Source organism: Taudactylus pleione, unplaced genomic scaffold, assembly GCF_031769625.1.
Source record: "Taudactylus pleione unplaced genomic scaffold, aTauple2 ptg000093l, whole genome shotgun sequence".
NCBI lineage: Eukaryota > Metazoa > Chordata > Amphibia > Anura > Myobatrachidae > Taudactylus > Taudactylus pleione.
In genome coordinates, this window is record NW_028284495.1 from 27,524,878 (window position 1) to 27,546,938 (window position 22,061).

Below are 22,061 nucleotides of genomic sequence, written 5' to 3' on the forward strand. Positions count from 1 at the left end.
TCCAAGGAAGTGGTAAGGTTCTTCTGCTGCCCCTCTCCAGACTTGCTCCCATGCGCTGGAATGATGTCAACATGTGAAATAAAAGCACTCAGCTCAGACAGGATGGCCCTACTGCCACTTATTTTGGCTTACTATGATCGCTGGTCCTGTATATGTTGGAATTATGACACACACTGCACTTTGTATGACACATATTAAAGCTGGATAAGTGCTAATTATGCCCTCTTCATGGACTGTCCACACTCCCTTTAAAATCACGCATTTGAAACCCCCCTCTAGAAATCCTGTGTTTGACACTGAAAACCACCCTAAAAAATTATAAAAACAGCTAAAGTTATGTAATTTGGACCCGTTTCTGATCCTATAGTATTATTAACATCATTAACATTCATTTCCAGTCAATTCTGACTACCTCATAGCTCACAATACTGTTTTCACCAATACTGGCCAAAGGCTGCAGGGATCTGACTGGCTAAACTATGCGACAGAGCAGCAGCACAAATATGGCAGTTTAAAAGAATCTAGCACATCTGTGAAACATAGTGGCAGACAGGATGGTAGTTTAATAAAATGTGACCCTATAGAATGTTTTCAATAATCAAGAACTTATAGCCTAAAAATAAACACACTTCTCCAAAGTCACTAGTTTTAGATGCTGCTAGTAGCAGCAAAATAGTTAACTAAAGGTGCATACACATGTAACGAGTTTTTGAACGATTTGTCGTTAAGGACGTCGTTCTCGCTCAATCGTTCAAAAAAATCGTTCAGTTTCTGAGTTCTAACAATGAACGATAATTGTTCAAGCGCGCTCCCGTTTGTAGTTTGTAGGTCATCATCCATCTCAGACTGTCCAACATAACGATTTTCAATAAGGGAAGGAACATTTTTCATTCATCGTTGTACAAATCGTTCATTACACTTCAAAAAATTGTTCACTTTTTCAAGGGAAAATCTGACAGAAAATCATTTGTTACAAAATCGTTACGTGTGTATGCACCTTTAAAAGTAAAAAAAAAAACCACTGTGCATCTTCCCCCCACCCCAATTCAATCACCAGTCCTGGACCTTTGATCCTGGTTTGGTATTGGAAGATAGGGGGAAAACGGTATGGGGTTCCCCCTAATTCCCAATAACCAGCACCAGGTTAAACCAGCCGGGGGGATAATGGTCTAGCAGGGAGACACATAGCGTGGGGTCTCCTGCCATAACGTTAACCAGCTCCAATCTGGTCAGTCCAGGACTAGAATCCTTCAAAAAGTCAGGACTTCCCCAAAAAATGTCCAGAGGACAACCCTTTTTAGTGATTAAATAGTTAATAATATTGTTCTTTACAGGCGGCCTACAAGTACCAGCAAACCTGCCGCTGCATGATGGCCCTTATGGAACAACAAGTGCCAGCATGCCTGGACATTAAGTGCTTGCAGGCGCTTGCAGTCCATCTGTAAAAAATATTAAAACATACACAAGAGCCTGAATATTTTACACAGCTATTTAAAAAACCTCCAACAGACATCCTTCTTTCACCAATTTATTATGCACAAAACACAGGGATCACAATCTCTTCATTCCATGTAGCATCCTGACACTTGGCAATTGTGCAGAAGGCCACTGGCACAGTGTTACCTGGTTACTCCCAGTCTCTCCATAGATTTGAATGGGAAAGAGTTGATTGGCTGAGAGTGGACACTGCCATAGCAGCTGTTCCCATGCTCTAAGCCAATCAGCGCTTCCTCATTAATTTCAAGGCAAGTGTCATTTCACGTTGACCCTGTAGACAGTGTACAGTACCTGTCTGTGGGGTTCCACTCGATTTGTTATTTTACCAAGACCATTGCATGCCTACTTGGGATGAAGATGAGGCCTTACATTGAAATTGGTGGTTTTGGGACATGTGGGGTTTTTTTCAATAAAAGATTACAACATGCGGTGTGCAAGTACTGTGGTTATTTTAATATTTTCTTTAAAGGCAGACTACAGTGCCAAAGGGTTCTTAATGTCTGGGCATGCTGGCACTTTATCTATTATCATCATCTATTCTTTTACCATTAACCCCGCTCCCACTGCCCAGGGGTGTAGGGAATAGCCATGGGTTGGTTGTTCCTCCGGAGGTGGAATCCTATTTTGTTTTTCAGGTCCTGACTTTACAAGAATTTTTAACCCTGGGCTAACCAGATTGGGACTGTACAATATCAATTTTGTGTGTATATATTGGTAATAAAATATATTTAATCATAAAGGAAACAAGCTGACCATCAAGCTTGTGCCTAGGGGTTCCACCTTTCACTAGAATGCACAGTAGACAGTAGGAATTTTTTTTATGGTGAACCACAAATATTACCTGGGGCCCCCATTTGCATTAAGTTAATACTAATTAACAGGATGCTCTACCCATGATATTAGGAATTCAACATAATTTTAATAAGAAGTTGCAATTCTAAAAAGAACCCCCAAAACTTGTGGCTGTGAAGCCTACTTCTTAATGATACTGTGGCAAAAACAGAAGACTGATTTTCATGTGAAAGATGTTAAACACTGATGCCTGTCCATTGATGGCGCGTACACACGGTACGATTAGTCAGCAATAATGATATCGCTGGCTGATCATCCTGCACCTTTCTGGTGTGCTGAATGACAGTTATCATTCATCCAGCACACCACCAACCCACCAACGATGGGCCAGCGATCCGCGATCAACAATCGAGGGACCCTATGTAACCTGGTCGATATCAACCAGGTTGGCCTGCATCCAGTGGCGATGGTCGATATCGTCCATACGTGCCCGCGCATTGCTGGTCGTTGGGCATCAAAAGAATGAATGGTCTGAACGATAACGATATGGTCGAGATAGTTATCGTTCATATCGTGCATTTTTATCGTACCGTGTGTACGCACCATTACACCTACTTGCAGACTTGCATTGTACATTGTAGAATATTGCTTGGTTGAAGTTACACTGCCAGCTTGGGAGAGAGTGGAGCATTTAGCCCCTCTCCATTACCGGATTCCCGGGGGAAGTTTTTGTGTGACGATTTGAAGTAGGTTGTGAGCTGCAGATCCAATGAGTAGTGCTAATCAAGGATTTTGTGGCTGCCTATTGGAGCTCCTGCTCACCCCTAAGTTCTGCAGCCATATTAAAGTGGAGAAACACCCAGCCAGGTATTATAGCTTCATATTTGCAGTCCATCCATCTAATTTTTTACAGAAACATTTTTGCACATTTTGAATATAAAAATGAGATTTACAAATAACTGCAAAATATGTACTTTAAAAAATCCATACTTCTAAAAAAAAAGTACAAACAGGATTTCACCTAAGACGACTTTATCAGCCTTCAGTGTTCAAAAAGGAAAAATGCTTTTTTAAACTGCTCTCATCATCAAAATGCTGAAACATTTGACGAGTGATCTCTGTGAGGTTAGTACAAGATGAGCCTCTGTATAATGTGTTCCTGCAACCATGCAAAAATGTCCTGACTCTGCAGTTATGTTAGAATATCAGTGTTTGTTTTCTGAAAACGTTTTGTGGTAAATATGTTGAACTTGTTACATTTTGAGTTTGTAGTGTGGAAATTCCAGAGCAGAAACCTCACTAGAAGCTCCAAGCATACAGGGCTGGAAAACATGTCTCCACGCTCAGGAAATAAGACATTTCATTTTAATCCTACGAGGAATCTCATTGCAATAAAGCAATGGAAAGATACCAGTACGAAAAGGAAAATATGTCACTATCTGGTATTTCCTGGATCAAAAACAGGAGCCACATTTGTGTGCACAGCACAAGGTTACACAACATATAGAAACACCAGCAGTGGATTGAGCCATTTTAAACCTGAGTCTATTAATCACAATAAATTGACTAATGGTAGATATTATCATGTAACTTATTTTTTACCAGGCCCATTGTGTCCATATTGCAAATATACAGAAGTAAAGCAGCTATTAGGAGGTTAGTAATGATAATCTGATGCCAATAAAAAAAATAAATGTTGGCAGGTAAGAATAAGAAACTGAACAAGTTATTTTGTGGTTGGTGTTGGTCAGATATTATACAAACTGAGCACTTTTTACAAATAGCAACTCATTGTGTATTTATATTGTGAATGAACATATAATATGTATTCCTTCCATGGTATTATCCTGTTGATTGCCATCTCAGCTTTGGAGACAGTTATCTACATATTCTCATTTAGGTCTTGTTATATGATTTTAGAACTGTGTAATACGACCCTGATTTAAAATGTGTGGATCCAAAATAAGCAGTATTCCCAAGATGTTCTCAAGTAATCATGTTGAGACTTACAACTAATTTGTGCAGCACAAATTCTGAAGAACTAGTTCTGCCAGTGAATAGGCAGCCTGATGTCCTAGATGGGATGTAGTCAAAATCCTGACAGACAATGCCACCTCCGGAATCCTGATGGTCATCACAATATTAGCTCCGGAGTCTCGACGGTCAGAATCCAGATGGTGAGTATTAGGGTTAGGCACTGGGGAGGGTTAGGGTTAGGCTGCCAAAGGGGATAGTTAGGGTTAGGATTAGAATACCAATATGCATCTGGATTCTGACTGTCAGGATTCTGGAGACAGCATTACGACCATCGGGATTCTGACTGTCGAGATTCCGGAGACGGCATTGTGACCTTCAGGATTCTGACTGTCGGGATACCGCACCTAACCTGTATCTGTAACCTCTGCATCCTAATCCCAGCCTTTGGGACCCATACATCAGCATTCAATTGGGGACAATTCTGTGTACTGCAGATGATTGTCTAAAAAAAATTGCCAAGATATGGGGCTCACCGATCGCTGATTCCGTCCAAAAAGTAATTGGAATTGGTGCATCAGATTGTCCAACATGTTGGATTTCGCCAACCTATCTGGGCTGTAGATTGCTGGTGTATGGTGCCGATCAGTTATATTGCAGACTGTTACTAGTAAAATGATGAGCCTTAGATGTATATTTATTAAGCAGGTGAGGGTCTCAGGTTTTTCCCTTTGGAATGCATATGGATAACTGGAAGAAAGAAAGCTGTATACTGGCTATCCAGGTTATTTACTGTTTCTGGTCAGTGAAGCACTTTCAGGGCAGACAGAGAAGGAAAAGGCGAAGTAATGTTATTCTAAGATGAACATGACAAATACACAGCTATATGGACAAGGTGTAGCACATAATATTTCTTATACATGTATATTTCTATACGTATCTGATAAGTAAAAAGCCAGAGCCATCTGTAACAACACAATAAGACACAATGAAAGGTTCTCAGCAAGCATCATCTTCACTGTAACTGAAAATGTGACACTCTGATTTGGTCTTGTCATCCCAAATGGGAAGGATTCAATATTTACACAAGCAATCAGCATTTCATTCTTTAGTAATCAGAGTTGTCTTATAACTTCAGGAACTTGATTATGCCTGACAAGTATCTTAAAGATCATATACTGTAATATTCCAGCAATGATCATGAAAGTAACCGTTCTTAGGGGCCTATTCATTAAACGTAAAAAGTCAATGGAGATAATTAGCTTTAGAACTCTCATGGAGTTCTAGCTAATTATATCATTCCACCTCTCCACAAGTATCTATTCCGAAAAGCTGTCATTTTTGCGATGACAGCTTTTCGGGAAATAGATACTTTTCCCTCTCTACACTACCTTATCGCGTCTGGAAACAGTGCTGCGCATGCGCTGTTACATCAGATGCGGTAAGTTTCGCACCCCCCCACCCCCCTCCACCCTTCGCTCACCTTCCCCCCCCCCCCCCGACTTACCTGTCCGCGCAGCAGCCTCCGGCTCCGTCCTGCTGGTCTGTCATGTGGTTTCCCTGCAGACCACATGACAGATTAGAAAAAAAAAAAAAAAATTTCTTTTCTTTTTCTAAACTTTCTTGTGCTCTGCTGGGGAGCACACATGACAGACCAGCCTCCGGAGCCTGAGGACGGAGCAGAGCGCCGGAGGGACTCGTCGGGGGACCTGCACACGCTGATACAGGTTAGTGTATTCTGCTATTCGCCACCTCACAGTGGCGAATAGTAACTGCATCAAATTCCGAAAATTTATAATTTTCGGAATTTGATGAATACCATAATTTCCACATCCCCATACTAATATATGGGGAGTGTGGAAATTAACGCAGGGGGACTTAGCAAGGAGATATCTGTGATATCTCCTGTGTTAAGTCTGTTCATGAATACCAAAATAACGTTATTTAAGGAAAATGTCCTTAAAAACTTTATTTTAGTGTTGATGAATAGGCCCCTATACCTCTTTGTCATCATCTTTATTGTTTATTTCAGAGGCACCACAAAATAACCTCATGCTTTCCCTATATGTTTTTGAACTGAGATAGATAAGTAATGAGGGCTGTGCACTCCTACACACATCACTGATAACTGACCTGGGTTGTTATGTTGCCAGTGAATAGGTGATATGATTTCAGGAGAGAGAGGGGAGGCAATGGGCCCCCACACAGGGAGGGTCTGACCCTGCAATTGGCAAAAACATTGGCACCTGTTCCCGGATCGGTGGGTGCTGCAGCTCTGTGTTCTGCATGCACAGTGCATACTGCACAGATCGACTCCCAAGTCCCATCATCAGCGTCATGTGATGCATCACTTTGGAATCCCTCTGCGCTGTATGCACTGTGCATGCAGATCACAGAGCCGGAAGCATTCGAGTGGAGCTGGCCGTGCGATGGGAGGTATTTTCTCAGGGGCACAAGGGTGGCACAGTGTAGCAAACAGGGGGGCACTGTAGGGCAAGGTAAGGGGCATAGTGGTGGCAGGGTATCAATTTTATTGGATGAGGCTCCCACAATTTAGTTGCCCCAGGGCCCCCACAAGTCATAATCCGGCCCTGCTCAATGTAAATGTTCTGTAAGGTCCTGATAACTCTAGATTAAATAATGTGCAATAGAAAGCCAGCAGCCTCCTTCCCTTACTCTAAAGAAGTCATAGGCAAAGTCAGTGGTTCCCAAACTCGGTGCTTAAGGCACCCCAACAGTCCAGTTTTTAATGATATTCATGGTTGAGCCCAGATGGTTGATTGAGATACTATTTAATTCACCTGTGTTTCAGCATGGATATCCTAAAAATCTGGACTTAGGGTGCCTTGAGGACAGCATTTGGGAACCACTAGGCAAAGTGATACACTTCAGAGTCCCATTAGCAGGCCTCTTACCTTTACAAGGGTCCCACATTACCCTTATTCTCAGTAATAAGTTAGAACACCAATATAATTAAAGAAAGAAACCCTTATCAGTAGTACCATATCACAGGCACTTAGAGTGTAACAAGCTATAACAAAGTATGAATAAAAAATCAGGAAGAAGAAAAGAGTTACTGTAGGCTTTTCTGCAAGCTGTTTTCAGGAGCAACGTCTAGTTTGATCTAGTTTCCTTGCAGTGGTATTACATGGTAACCAATTAGTGCTACTTAAAAAGAGGCCTCTCCTCTCGTACCCATGTGTTACTGGGTCATTGAATACTGCACATTAAACTGCACATTGTTTATTGAATGGTGAATGTTTAAAGGGGAATGTATTGTATATCTCTGCCACCTCTGAGCCCTGTTACTGCACTACCTGCTAAACTTTCTGCACACCTGACATTTGGCAGTAGTACTCTCTGTACTTTGTTTACACAGCAGTAGTTCCAGCTTTGTTTTCTGACCAGCGAACCTGCAAGAATTACCAATATATTTCTGCATGCAATCCTTGCTTCTGTGAATACTAGATTGTCGTCATTAATACTATTACTCAGCCCTTTTTTTTTACCAATAGTTCTAGCATTGTTTCCTGCTCAGCTGGCCTGCAAAGATTTCCAGTGTGTTTCTGAATACAGGGCCTGATACATTAAGGATCACAACTGCAACAGCGCTAGCAGTTGGCCGATTGTTGCGTACTGCACATGCGTATGCATTGCAGTGTGCGAAGCCACCATTGTCTCCCATAGTTCTGCCCCTAATGCTGGGCACACACGCTACAATTATCTGTCAGATATCTGTCAAATCTGTCTGGTGGGAAGGAAAATTTGGTCCGTTTTCTAGTGTTTGGGAGCAAATTTCTATTGTTATTTGCTGCCATACATTACCAGATTTTCATTCCAACCAGACAGATATCTGACAGATAATTGCATAGTGTATGCCCAGCATTAGGGGACTATCAAGACCATTTTTACATAACATTATGCAGAAACAGCAGTTTCTTACTTCGGAATCAGTATGATTTATAGCCAGCCGCATGGCATGCCTAAACCTAACCCACCCTTCCCCGCAGCCTAACCCTAAGTCTCCCAGGGGGGTGCCTAACCCTAACCTCCCCCCAGGGGTGCCTAACCCCCCATTACCCTAGCCTAACCCTAAGTCTCCCCCGGGAGCCCCTAACCTAACCCTCTCCCCTCGTGGCTGTCCTCGCCCGGCTTACCTTCGAATGGTAAACTGGGTGTCGGGCTCCCGGCGTAGGTCTAATGACAGGCGTCGGGATTTCGACGCCAGTCATTAGACACTTGCCGGGATTAGACAGTCGGGATGCCGCCGGCCGGCATTTAGACCGTCGGCAACCCGACTGCATCCCTTTTCTTATATCTGCATTACTTTCCTGCACATGTTTCTCCAGCAATAAAAGAACTGTCATTTAATCTCCTTACCTGCTTCCTGCTCTCATGTTTGTGATAGACTCCATTTTTGTGATAGTAATGCACTTAAAATTAAGGGCCTGATTCAGCTTGGATCGCATGCGTACACATCACAATGCGCATGCGCTAGCCGGCCACTGCAATCAGGACTGCGATCGCAGAGGCTACGCAGACCCATCGCAGAGTGATTGGCAGGAAATGCCGTTTGTGGGTGGTGACAAGGGGTGATCCGCTGAATGCAGGTGTGCCACTGCATTCGCACGCCGTTTCAGCATGTGCATAAATTATACACTGTATAGCCATACGCAGTGTAAGGTCTCATAGTGTGGGTGGCTGTTAGCCATTTCTGAGTAAGGTCAGGGCTTGTGCAACTGTGTGTATGGGTCCGATGGTACTCGATTGTACCAATGGTTTCATTATTCTGCTATGACGGATGTGCGTATGGCTTACGTGGTGCTGAGTTTGCATTGCGATCGCATTGGTTCGGACTGCTATTGCAGATGAACTGCGTGCGTATGCAATATTGCGATCCATAGTGAATCAGGCCCTAAATTACGTTTATTCTGATATTTTAACAAATGAAAGCTCTGGTAATGAGAAAACAATATAAAATTCAATTGTGTACACTAAGAAATAAAAATGGTGGAAAAGCATAGGGAAGTTTAGCTTATTAAGAAGGGGAACATCTATCCAGTCATAAAGTAGTAAAAATGTTGTGTCATTTTTGTGTGTCAACGATGAGTATTCCCCAAGTCACTTCATTGTATCAGAATAGAGCAATGTGAATTGTAAGATTGCTAGCAAGTACTAGCATTGAAAGCTTCATTAGACATTACCCAATAACATGCTTACTGACATTCTGGCATCCTGGGGGAGGGGGGTGGGGCTGCATGAAGGGTGTAGCTGAGACTTTATTGGGGGCAGAGCAGGGGGCATGACCATGTGAACACGTCATCATGGCCCTGCAAAGATTACCGGCATTGTGAAGCAGGGGCCTGGGCCAGGAATCACATAATCGCTTTCCCCCCCAACCCATTTCCGGGGTGTTTGTGTGATGATGTGGGGGGGATCGGGGGTAGGCGGCTAGCCGGGAGACTTGCCCACTTTTCCAGGTGGCCGGGAGTGCCACACGATTTTCAGGAGCCTCCTAGCCATTCCGGAAGTGTAGGCACATATGCCCTATAAGTTTATATTTATTGAAATTATTTATTTAGCATACAAAATGTATTGCAAATAAAATTAGCAAACATGTCATGCTGGGGATTATAGTACATGTTCTGTAGATCCATGTACCAGGAGTTCTGAACGCCAGACAAGTATCACCAACAGGTCATGTTATGGGAATTTATTTATTTCCTGGGTCAGTAATTATCCCACCTGCTTCCACAGAGATCCTCAAACATGAACTATTGGGAAACTTGAGGGTTGAGGTTGAAAAATACTGATCTACACAGCTTTACATGTGATGTACTTAATGCAGCACCTTCTCAGTAACACAGCATCAATCCAAATTATTTTTTGTCTATGTGAAAAGTCAACATACACATAAACCTCCCGATACTGATGCTACACACAGACAGAAAACTCTCTCCACATAAAGCTGTCACTGCATATAAAACACTAAACAATCAGGGCCTGATTCAGCATTGGACATATTGCCAATGTTTAAGCAATTTGAGTGATTGTTTGCCATTGTCGCACTGCGTACGTGTCGCTATTGTATTGCGAGTATGCACAAACAGAGGATCCATTCACAAAGGGAGTGACAGGCAGTCAGTGTTTGGGGGAGGTAAAGGTGGGTGGTTATAAAAATCATTTAAATACCGCTTTATGGGCATGCATAATTTAGCAGCTGCAGCCTCCTACGCAGCAAAGGAAGCCTCTGCAGCCCAGGAAAGCTGCAGTGTTTGTGACTCATCAGACCTTCCGCAAGGGCAAGATGGCCGCTCGATGTGCGTTGAAGGGTCCGATGTTTACGCTGGTCTGTGACATTGGACGGATGTGAAAAGGCAAAGAGAAAGACTGCGCTCTAGAGTCTATGCCGGGACATCAGTTCAAAACATACAATAGAATAAAAACAGCATTTTATTGTAATAAGGCTATACGCCAATTCAAAAATTGTATACACAATAAATTACATGCAAGAGAGTTGATCAGACTCTCAGTATTAAGACAATAAATATATACACGAATGACACAAAGAGGTATAGTTAACCAATCTATATTGGAGTGTACCAATATAGAAACACTGAAAATGATGATACTAGTGACCCTGGAGATCCTTAGTAGTGAGAAAGGTCTCGTATATAAATGACCAGATAAGGTATGTCCAACCTTCTAAGGAAAGTCTCGTATAGAATTCAATATAGGGAGTATATCAAAGTAATAATAAAGATTCTTTCTCCTGAAGGTACTTTCTCAATATCTCAATGCTGTATATATCGCAGCTGATTGAAACACATTTATAATAAAAATATCAACATTCAGCCTCCTCCAACATATATATATATATATCCACACGGCTGTGTCTCTGTAAGCACAGCAATAGCCGTGGGGATGTAGAACTAGAGCCGTAGGTAGCAGGATAAGTTAATATAGGCCAGGTATGTACCATCGACGTGAGGTGATACCAGCTACCAGCCCACTCCAGAGTATGCCAAATACCTCATAGCAAATTCTCAGCAGCCGGGACACTGTAAGGTGAAAGACGTGAATGATGTTTAACACCTGTAGATGTTGCGCCAGATGACATCCCTCTCAGTGCGGCGCTGATGCAGACAATGCCAGACCGTGAGGTCCCTCGGCTCTAAATAGCAGCCAGGTGATGGTTGTGTCAGTGAAGTAGCGGTCATACAATGAATACGGAGGTGAGCAGGAGGTGAGCGTCCCAGCGGCTCAGTTAGTAGATACAATCTCCGCTATTTAAGCAGTAGGACTCCCGATGGACCGGAGGTTGGTCAGAGTAACAGTTGCCAGCTTGTCTTTTTGGAGGCGTGCAGACGGACGCTGAATGTAGATAGCAGGTAAGGTCTCCAGGCACCGACAGGGAACGACAACGCGTTTCGGCTACTACTGTAGCCTTTTTCAAGTCAAGTGTTCCCCAGTGTCCATTACATGGTATAAATAGCCCTAGGACACAGCTAATTGATTAGTTAATTAGTTCAGTCTGGTCTGTTTTGTCCATAGAGCTCAGTAAGAGTTCAATTCTGCAGGTTTGTAGTTACTCCCAGTGGATCTCATACTATCATTAGCAGCTTCTAAAGAACTCAGGTAAAAAATAAACCATTAAACCACAAACCGACTAATATGTAGTTCTACTATACCAATAGTTAATACAATATTATAATATTGAATTGATATAAACGTATAAATACACATATACATATGTATATATATATATGTACATACATATACACACATAAAGATAAATTTTAATTATTAAATAAATATTAAAAAATATATCGCTACATAAAAAGATAATATAGAAATTATATATTTTAATAATAATATTATATAGTATTAAAGTTGATCTGATGTCCCGGCATAAATATGACTTGAAGAATCTAGGTATTAATAATAAACAACTTATATAAATAAATAGTGATAATAATGATAATAATAATCATAATAATAAAAATAGAATCAATAATTAAGATAATTAGAACTAATACAATATAAACCTATTAAAGAAAATAAATAAAATAAAACAAAATAGAATAAATAGCAAGAGAGGAAAGATCCTTGGACGGATGTCAAAGAAGAATAATTAAATAGGAATAACTCAATCCTAAAATCAACCTGACCCAAACGAACGTATATAAATTAATACATACATACATACACACATACATGTAAAAACATATATGTGCGTGTATGAATACATGGATAAATACCAATAGGCAAGTTGGACAGATGATAGCCCACTCATACACAAACAAGGTCTAGTAAATAGACCAAGAACAAATGAACCAAAAACAAGTGGGGAAGGGGGTGGGGGGTAGGCCATGGTCGCTTGGTTGACCAGACAGTACATAGAAAGCAGCTACGGTCTAACCCGCACCCACATATAGAACATGTATACATATATATAGATGCATGTACATACACAAACACATAAACATACTAATCATAAAATTCAAGTGCTTCATTGAGGCCATCTGGAGAAAGTGTTTGAAGTCTGAAAATCCACTTGGATTCAGCTTCACATAGTCTTTTGAATCTATCACCACCCCTATTGGTAATTCCTATGTGTTCTATCCCCGCAATCTTGAGACAGGCTGGATTATTCTGATGGACCTCAGAAAAATGTCTGGAAACACTATGTGTCGCCAAACCTTTAATGACATTAAGTCTATGTTCACGAAACCGTTCTTTGAGAGCCCTAGTTGTTCGGCCTACATATTGTAAAGAGCAAGCACAACTAAGTGCATATATAATATAGCTAGATTCACAATTAATGTGACTAGTAATATCAAATTTAATATCTGTTATGGCTGATACAATTTGCTTATTTTTATTAATATGTTTACACGTAAGACATCTCATACGATTGCAGGGAAAACATCCATTTGGTCTCAACGGAAGCCAAGTATTAATATGTATATTCTCTTTGATATTTCTAGAAAAAGTACTTGGAGCTAAAAAACTTTTTAAATTCCTATTCTTTTTAAAAATGACAGTGGGTTTTGAGGCAATATTGGATGAGAGAACTGAGTCACACAATAATATTTTATAATTTTTATTAATGATTGACTTAATTTTATTTGATTTATTATTGAATTGAGATATAAAGGCCAAAGGAACATCTTTCTTCATAGATTTAGTGTTAGTTTCTAAGGGTAGAGAGATATCGGCTATATTGTCCAAGGTATTAGTTGGTACAATAGTATTATTAGCATAAGGCCCAGTCTCCTTCAACCTAGACTTATAGGTCATTTCAGCATGAGTTTTAGCATTCTCCACTAGTTCAAGAGGATAACCTCTCATAACAAAATTTTCAGTTAATTTGTCGGCATGAAGATGAAAATCCTCATCTCTCGTACAGTTACGTCTAACTCTCCCCATTTGACTCTTAGGAATATTATCAATCCATGGACGATAATGTCCACTCTGGTAATGAAGATAAGAGCTCGAGTCTACTGGTTTAGTATAGAGAGTAGAGATGATTTTATCATCTGCAACCGACAACGTGACGTCTAGGAAATCAATGGAAGTATGACTAAAGTGCGAGGTGAACCGTAAATTAAAAGTGTTAGTGTTCAAAACTGAGGTGAAATCAGTGGCAGAAAAAATATCCCCATCCCAAATCAAAAATAAATCATCGATGTAATGGCCATAGAACACCAGACCTGCTCCGGCTGATCCATCCCAAATGTATTTATCCTCAAATGTACCCATATATATGTTGGCAAAGCTCGGAGCGAATCTGGTGCCCATGGCCGTTCCATGAATCTGTAAATAGTGGGTGGAGTCAAACATAAAATTATTGTGCGTTAAAATAAAACGAATACAATTCACCAAAAAATCTCGTTGAGCATAGGAAATGGTATTATCTTTGTTGAACATTTCTCCAACTGCCAGAATCCCAGCTTCATGTGGAATATTGGTATAAAGAGCCTGGACGTCAAGGGTAAGAAAGGCATACTCTGGGCGCCAGGTAATAGTGCTTAATTTATTTAATAAGTCAGAGGTATCTCGGATATGTGACCTCTGAGTAACCACATACTTTTGTAAAAAATGGTCAACAAAAAATGATAAATTAGAAGTAAGTGAATTAATCCCTGAAATAATAGGACGCCCTGGTGGAGAAATTAAAGACTTGTGAATTTTGGGTAAATAATAAAACACCGGTGTAATAGGGTGATTATTAAACAAAAAATAAAATTAATCTTTATTTATAACACCTCTCTCTTTGGCATCATCCAATAGAATTTTTAGTTCTTTCTGGAACCCTAAAGTGGGATCCTTTCCCAAAATCTGATAGAAACAAGCATCTTGAAGTTGGGTTAGGGCTTCTTTAATATAGTCTTCAGTATTCAGGATGACGACCCCACCGCCCTTATCGGCGGGCTTGATAATAATGGAGTCGTCATCCTGAAGAGTCCTCAAAGCTAATCTCTCACCATATGACAGGTTCCTCTTACCAAGGTCCCTATTTGAGTTAGAGTTACATAAAGTTTGAAAATCTTTAAGAGTATTTTTGTAGAATAGTTGTATATTAGAGCTTTTATGGCTAAGTGGGAAAAAATTAGATTTATTTTTACATTTATTCCTATCTATAGAGGGTAGAGTATCTTTTATATTAAATATTGCAATTTCTTCATCTCTTGATCCTCCCTCAACTTGTAACATTTCCAAAATAGATAGACATTCTAAGTCACTTGTATCCAGGAGAATTGGACTGTCACTTGCCTCCAATCTAACTTTCTTAGTCTTGGAGAAAAAATAGCGCTGTCTACATAAAGACCTGACATAACGATTAAGTTCAGAAAATAAATTGAATAGATTGGGATTCGTACTCAGGGCAAAACTCAGACCTTTGGAGAGTAAGGATATTTCATTATCATTTAATGTCCTATTCGACAGATTAAACACACCAGCTTGTGTTACTGGAACCTTGGGCGTCTTAGATCTCCTCCTTCCCATTCCCCTCTTTCCCCTAACTCTCTTGTTCTTTTTGGGGTTTTTTCTTGAAGGGGTAGATAACGGTTGCGGTAAGGAAATGTCCTCCAATCTTTGTCTCGATTGGGAAAATCCCGTTGATGTATCTGGTCTGTTCTATTTTTAGGTCTTGCTCCTAGATCAGATTTAGGTGATCTATACGGAGCAGCGACATTCCTATCTGAATCTATGGGATCATTAATAGAATTAGTATTGGTATTGTTTCTATTGAATCTGGATCTAAAGGAAGGTATTTGTGGTGATTTTGGTCTATGATTAGAGGGTAACCTCTGTCTAGGATATGATCTATTAGGAAATCTCCTTGGGTATGGCTGTAAATGATTTTCATCTCTCGACAATTTTTTCTTTTTCTTTATTATAAGCTCTTTCTCAAATGATATTAGTGTTTGACTCAGTTCTGATTCTCTCCTATTGAAATCTGGGTCATCCTTAAAAATTAGTAAATCTTTCTGACTCTGTTCAATCTCTTTTGTAACTTTTTCTATTTTCCTTTCTCTATAGTTTATTAGTGATTTAATTAAGGAGACAGAGCATCGTTTGAGAGCAGATTCCCATTCCTTGGTTAGTTCAGGGTCATCATTAATAGAAAGATATTTATTTATTTGTAGACCTTTAGGTATTCTATCCAATTCTATATATTTGGATAGAAAAACACTGTCTAACCAATGCCTACTTTCAATCGATAGCAGGGATTCCAATTCTAAAACACAACGATTCATATCTGGTTTAGTATCATCCACAATAACATCAATTTCCACATCAAATTTAGATAGAAAATCCTCTCTCCTATTCCTCCTCTCTTTTACCCATGATAGTTCAGTCATATTGATCCTCCTATCAAACAGGCAGCTAGGATGACAAATTAATATGAACAAATAAAGAAAAAAACCTAGCGCCAATAGAATAGAAAAATCTGACAATAATTCAGCAGTCAAATAAGGTTATGTCAACCTTATTAATTGGAGTAGAGCAAAGAGAAAGACTGCGCTCTAGAGTCTATGCCGGGACATCAGTTCAAAACATACAATAGAATAAAAACAGCATTTTATTGTAATAAGGCTATACGCCAATTCAAAAATTGTATACACAATAAATTACATGCAAGAGAGTTGATCAGATTCTCAGTATTAAGACAATAAATATATACACGAATGACACAAAGAGGTATAGTTAACCAATCTATATTGGAGTGTACCAATATAGAAACACTGAAAATGATGATACTAGTGACCCTGGAGATCCTTAGTAGTGAGAAAGGTCTCGTATATAAATGACCAGATAAGGTATGTCCAACCTTCTAAGGAAAGTCTCATATAGAATTCAATATAGGGAGTATATCAAAGTAATAATAAAGATTCTTTCTCCTGAAGGTACTTTCTCAATATCTCAATGCTGTATATATCGCAGCTGATTGAAACACATTTATAATAAAAATATCAACATTCAGCCTCCTCCAACACATATATATATATATATATATATCCACACGGCTGTGTCTCTGTAAGCACAGCAATAGCCGTGGGGATGTAGAACTAGAGCCGTAGGTAGCAGGATAAGTTAATATAGGCCAGGTATGTACCATCGACATGAGGTGATACCAGCTACCAGCCCACTCCAGGGTATGCCAAATACCTCATAGCAAATTCTCAGCAGCCGGGACACTGTAAGGTGAAAGACGTGAATGATGTTTTACACCTGTAGATGTTGCGCCAGATGACATTCGTCTCAGTGCGGCGCTGATGCAGACAATGCCAGACCGTGAGGTCCCTCGGCTCTAAATAGCAGCCGGGTGATGGTCGTGTCAGTGAAGTAGCGGTCATACAATGAATACGGAGGTGAGCAGGAGGTGAGCGTCCCAGCGGCTCAGTTAGTAGATACAATCTCCGCTATTTAAGCAGTAGGACTCCCGATGGACCGGAGGTTGGTCAGAGTAACAGTTGCCAGCTTGTCTTTTTGGAGGCGTGCAGACGGACGCTGAATGTAGATAGCAGGTAAGGTCTCCAGGCACCGACAGGGAACGACAACGCGTTTCAGCTACTACTGTAGCCTTTTTCAAGTCAAGTGTTCCCCAGTGTCCATTACATGGTATAAATAGCCCTAGAACACAGCTAATTGATTAGTTAATTAGTTCAGTCTGGTCTGTTTTGTCCATAGAGCTCATTAAGAGTTCAATTCTGCAGGTTTGTAGTTACTCCCAGTGGATCTCATACTATCATTAGCAGCTTCTAAAGAACTCAGGTAAAAATTAACCATTAAACCACAAACCGACTAATATGTAGTTCTACTATACCAATAGTTAATACAATATTATAATATTGAATTGATATAAACGTATATATACACATATACATATGTATATATATATATGTACATACATATACACACATAAAGATAAATTATAATTATTAAATAAATATTAAAAAATATATCGCTACATAAAAAGATAATATAGAAATTATATATTTTAATAATAATATTATATAGTATTAAAGTTGATCTGATGTCCCGGCATAAATATGACTTGAAGAATCTAGGTATTAATAATAAACAACTTATATAAATAAAATTCAATTGTGTACACTAAGAAATAAAAATGGTGGAAAAGCATAGGGAAGTTTAGCTTATTAAGAAGGGGAACATCTATCCAGTCATAAAGTAGTAAAAATGTTGTGTCATTTTTGTGTGTCAACGATGAGTATTCCCCAAGTCACTTCATTGTATCAGAATAGAGCAATGTGAATTGTAAGATTGCTAGCAAGTACTAGCATTGAAAGCTTCATTAGACATTACCCAATAACATGCTTACTGACATTCTGGCATCCTGGGGGAGGGGGGTGGGGCTGCATGAAGGGTGTAGCTGAGACTTTATTGGGGGCAGAGCAGGGGGCATGACCATGTGAACACGTCATCATGGCCCTGCAAAGATTACCGGCATTGTGAAGCAGGGGCCTGGGCCACGAATCACATAATCACTTTCCCCCCCAACCCATTTCCGGGGTGTTTGTGTGATGATGTGGGGGGGATCGGGGGTAGGCGGCTAGCCGGGAGACTTGCCCACTTTTCCAGGTCGCCGGGAGTGCCACACGATTTTCAGGAGCCTCCTAGCCATTCCGGAAGTGTAGGCACATATGCCCTATAAGTTTATATTTATTGAAATTATTTATTTAGCATACAAAATGTATTGCAAATAAAATTAGCAAACATGTCATGCTGGGGATTATAGTACATGTTCTGTAGATCCATGTACCAGGAGTTCTGAACGCCAGACAAGTATCACCAACAGGTCATGTTATGGGAATTTATTTATTTCCTGGGTCAGTAATTATGCCACCTGCTTCCACAGAGATCCTCAAACATGAACTGTTGGGAAACTTGAGGGTTGAGGTTGAAAAATACTGATCTACACAGCTTTACATGTGATGTACTTAATGCAGCACCTTCTCAGTAACACAGCATCAATCCAAATTATTTTTTGTCTATGTGAAAAGTCAACATACACATAAACCTCCCGATACTGATGCTACACACAGACAGAAAACTCTCTCCACATAAAGCTGTCACTGCATATAAAACACTAAACAATCAGGGCCTGATTCAGCATTGGACATATTGCCAATGTTTAAGCAATTTGAGTGATTGTTTGCCATTGTCGCACTGCGTACGTGTCGCTATTGTATTGCGAGTACGCACAAACAGAGGATCCATTCACAAAGGGAGTGACAGGCAGTCAGTGTTTGGGGGAGGTAAAGGTGGGTGGTTATAAAAATCATTTAAATACCGCTTTATGGGCATGCATAATTTAGCAGCTGCAGCCTCCTACGCAGCAAAGGAAGCCTCTGCAGCCCAGGAAAGCTGCAGTGTTTGTGACTCATCAGACCTTCCGCAAGGGCAAGATGGCCGCTCGATGTGCGTTGAAGGGTCCGATGTTTACGCTGGTCTGTGACATTGGACGGATGTGAAAAGGCAGTACTGGGCGTCTTTGGCAGGTATTAACATATTTTAGCAACTGTGATCTGTTAGCGATTGCATTTGCGTCTGCAGCTGAATTAAGCCCTCAGTTTGAAAATTCTCACAACATAACACTGATATTGTCTACGTATAAAACACTATACACATAGACAGAAATCACTTACCATATAACACTGACACCAGACAGAATAAACATCTCACATCACTGACACAATATAGACAGACAGAAAAAAATTGTATAGTTTTATGCAGTATGTAACAACACGTTGCACTGTCGTAAGTCGGATCATGCAGTGTGTACAGCACGCGCAATGCATCGTTACATCGCATTATATAGTGTGTACCCAGCTTTACACCACACTAACTCACTGACAATGTGCTCACATTTGTTCTGGCACTTAATGGTGTTGTTCTGGCACTCAATGGTGAGAATCACTCGGTTACTAAAGGTCACCTAGCAGTTCTCACCATTGAAGTCAAAGGTGTGAACCGTTCTCTGGCTGAGAGAGACGGAAGCTCGCCTCTCTCAGCCAATGGACGCTCAGATCATGCATTTCTAAGTGAAATGCCGCTGCTGAGCTTAGTGAGCTGTCATTCAGGAAGTACCGCCCCTTACAGGACGGTACTTATGTCGTGGGTCGGGACTTATTATATGAAGACGTGGATCAGAGCCGTAACTACAATTTTTGGTGCCCTGTGCCAGAGAGAGCATTGGCGCCCCCCCTGCCCCATTTTTTAAATAGGGATATAAGATAGTGCACCTGAAAAAGGGCCATGGCCTCATGGAGAAGGGCCAGGGAAGAGATAGGGGAGGCCAGGAGATGCTGGGGATAAAAGAAGAGGAAGCTATAAGTGAGAATGATAATAAACAGGAAAATTGACGGGCCCAAACAGCGCCCCCTGCCCTGCGGTGCCCTGTGCCAGAGATAGCTTGAGGTGCCCCAGAGAGGGGGAATCCATTTATTGGGGGTCCCCACCTCCCCAGGGATCTCCAGCTTGGGATGGCTAGTGGTCAGGTATAATGCTTTGGCTGGAGGACCAGGTGAAAGGATACCCTGGTTATGGCTTTACACCCCTGTTAGAGTCCAGTGCTGGTTTTGGAAAATACAGGGGAACCCTATGTCTTTTGTCCCCTGTATTTCCAAAACCAGGACCGGCTCACTGAGCCCGGTGCTGGTTGTGCAAAATACGGGGGACCCTTACGTCTTTTTTTTGTCCCCTATATTTTCACAACCAGGACCAGTTCAGAAAAGCCTAGTGCTGGTTGTGCTTTTAGGTGGGACCCCACGTCATTTTTTTTATTTTTATTTTAACACTTTACAACCATTTTCCACACAGAAACATGTACAGATCTCACAGATCTGTGCATGCATCTGTGTAATTCACACCTGCTCATTCTAAAAATCCCAGCATGAAGCAGGTCTATTATTTTGGGGATTTGAATTTCAATGTTGTGTTCGATTTTGTGTTCGATTTGGACATGGGCATGAAGAATTGAACAAGAAATCACTATTCAAAATGGAACCAAATCGAATTCGATTTAGAAAAGGCTTCCAAAATAGAATTTTAGTAAATGTGGATTTTGACAGGAATTTCTACATTCAATTTGATTCGATTTCAGGTGAGCTAAATCGAACATAAAATCGAATGAAAAATCAAACTTTGATAAATATACCCCTTTATCTCTCTCAAAGAAATTGTCCAAAACTTTTTCAAAATGAAAGAAGGTGATTACTACCAAGAAAAAGTCCACAAAGTCAGAATAGATTCTCTTTACATATTGGACCTCATTCAGACCCGGTCGCAAGCACTGCGCGCTCGCAACCGGGTCGATGCTTTGGTCCTGCGCACACGCAACGGCCGCACTGCGCTTGCGCAAGTCCCGGAGCTAGAGAGAAACTCTCTTGCTCCGGAGCTCACTACAAAAGGGCCAGCTGTTGATGTTGATCGACAGCTTGTCCCGTTTTGTAGGCGTGGCGGAGGGTGGCTACACAAACGGAGGCGTTCCTGGTCGGAAAGCTTGCCGTTTTGTGGGCGGCCGCGCTGCCATTAGCAGTGATGTCAGTGGGGAGCTTCCTGCTTGATAAGAGCAGGAAGCTCCCTGGGGCTTGCGGTTGCCGAGACCCAACCTTAGGGTCTCGTCGCAAGCACCAATGGACGCGATAGTCTTGACCATCGCAACCATCACCCTGGTCGGTCGCTAAGCTGTGGATGGTAACCCACAGCTTAGCTAGCGACCAGGATGCCGCACTAAAAAAAAGAAGTGGCTGCCCTCATTCAGAGAGAGCGATCGCTTCTTGTGACCGCCTCTGAATGAGGGCCATTGTCCTTTAATATATACAGAGCATTCAGAATCAAACAAATAGGGATGATCGCAATTAATTTACTGAACAGAAGAAGTCAGTGTAAATTGCTTAGAACCTGGGTCATTTTCTGCAAATAATAGTGTTACTATTGTACAATGTCTTACTACTGTGCAGTAGCAACATAACATATTTATTGTTCTATATCTCTTTCTCTCTTCTGCTCCTCGTTCTCACTCCTCCTCACATTAGTGTGGGTAGTAGATGGAAAGATGGAAATAACATAATATACGCTGTCAGACAGTCACAGAGGCTAAAAGGAGATAGGGACAGGTTGTCTCCTCTACTCTATGCACAATGATGCTAACGAAGAAGCTCTATTCATACAAGTATACATTGGTAAGCTATTGTCACTCAATGTTATTATTAGTTTAGTACCTTTGTTTCCATGACTACTGGAGAGTAAAAACTAGCGGT

General features: G+C 40.9%; 1 protein-coding gene across 2 annotated transcripts in view; it reads right to left on the reverse strand.

Moving 5' to 3' along the window:
- ENOSF1 (enolase superfamily member 1) overlaps nucleotides 1–22,061 on the reverse strand; it is a 93,918-nt gene that overhangs the window by 71,054 nt on the left and 803 nt on the right. The window contains exon 1 of one of the 2 annotated variants that reach the window (XM_088469626.1): nucleotides 7,341–7,396. The exons of the other annotated variant lie outside the window; for it this stretch is intronic. The gene's annotated coding sequence lies outside the window, so the exon portion shown is untranslated. Of the gene's footprint in view, nucleotides 1–7,340; nucleotides 7,397–22,061 lie in introns of those variants that run through there. 2 annotated transcript variants of the gene reach the window in all.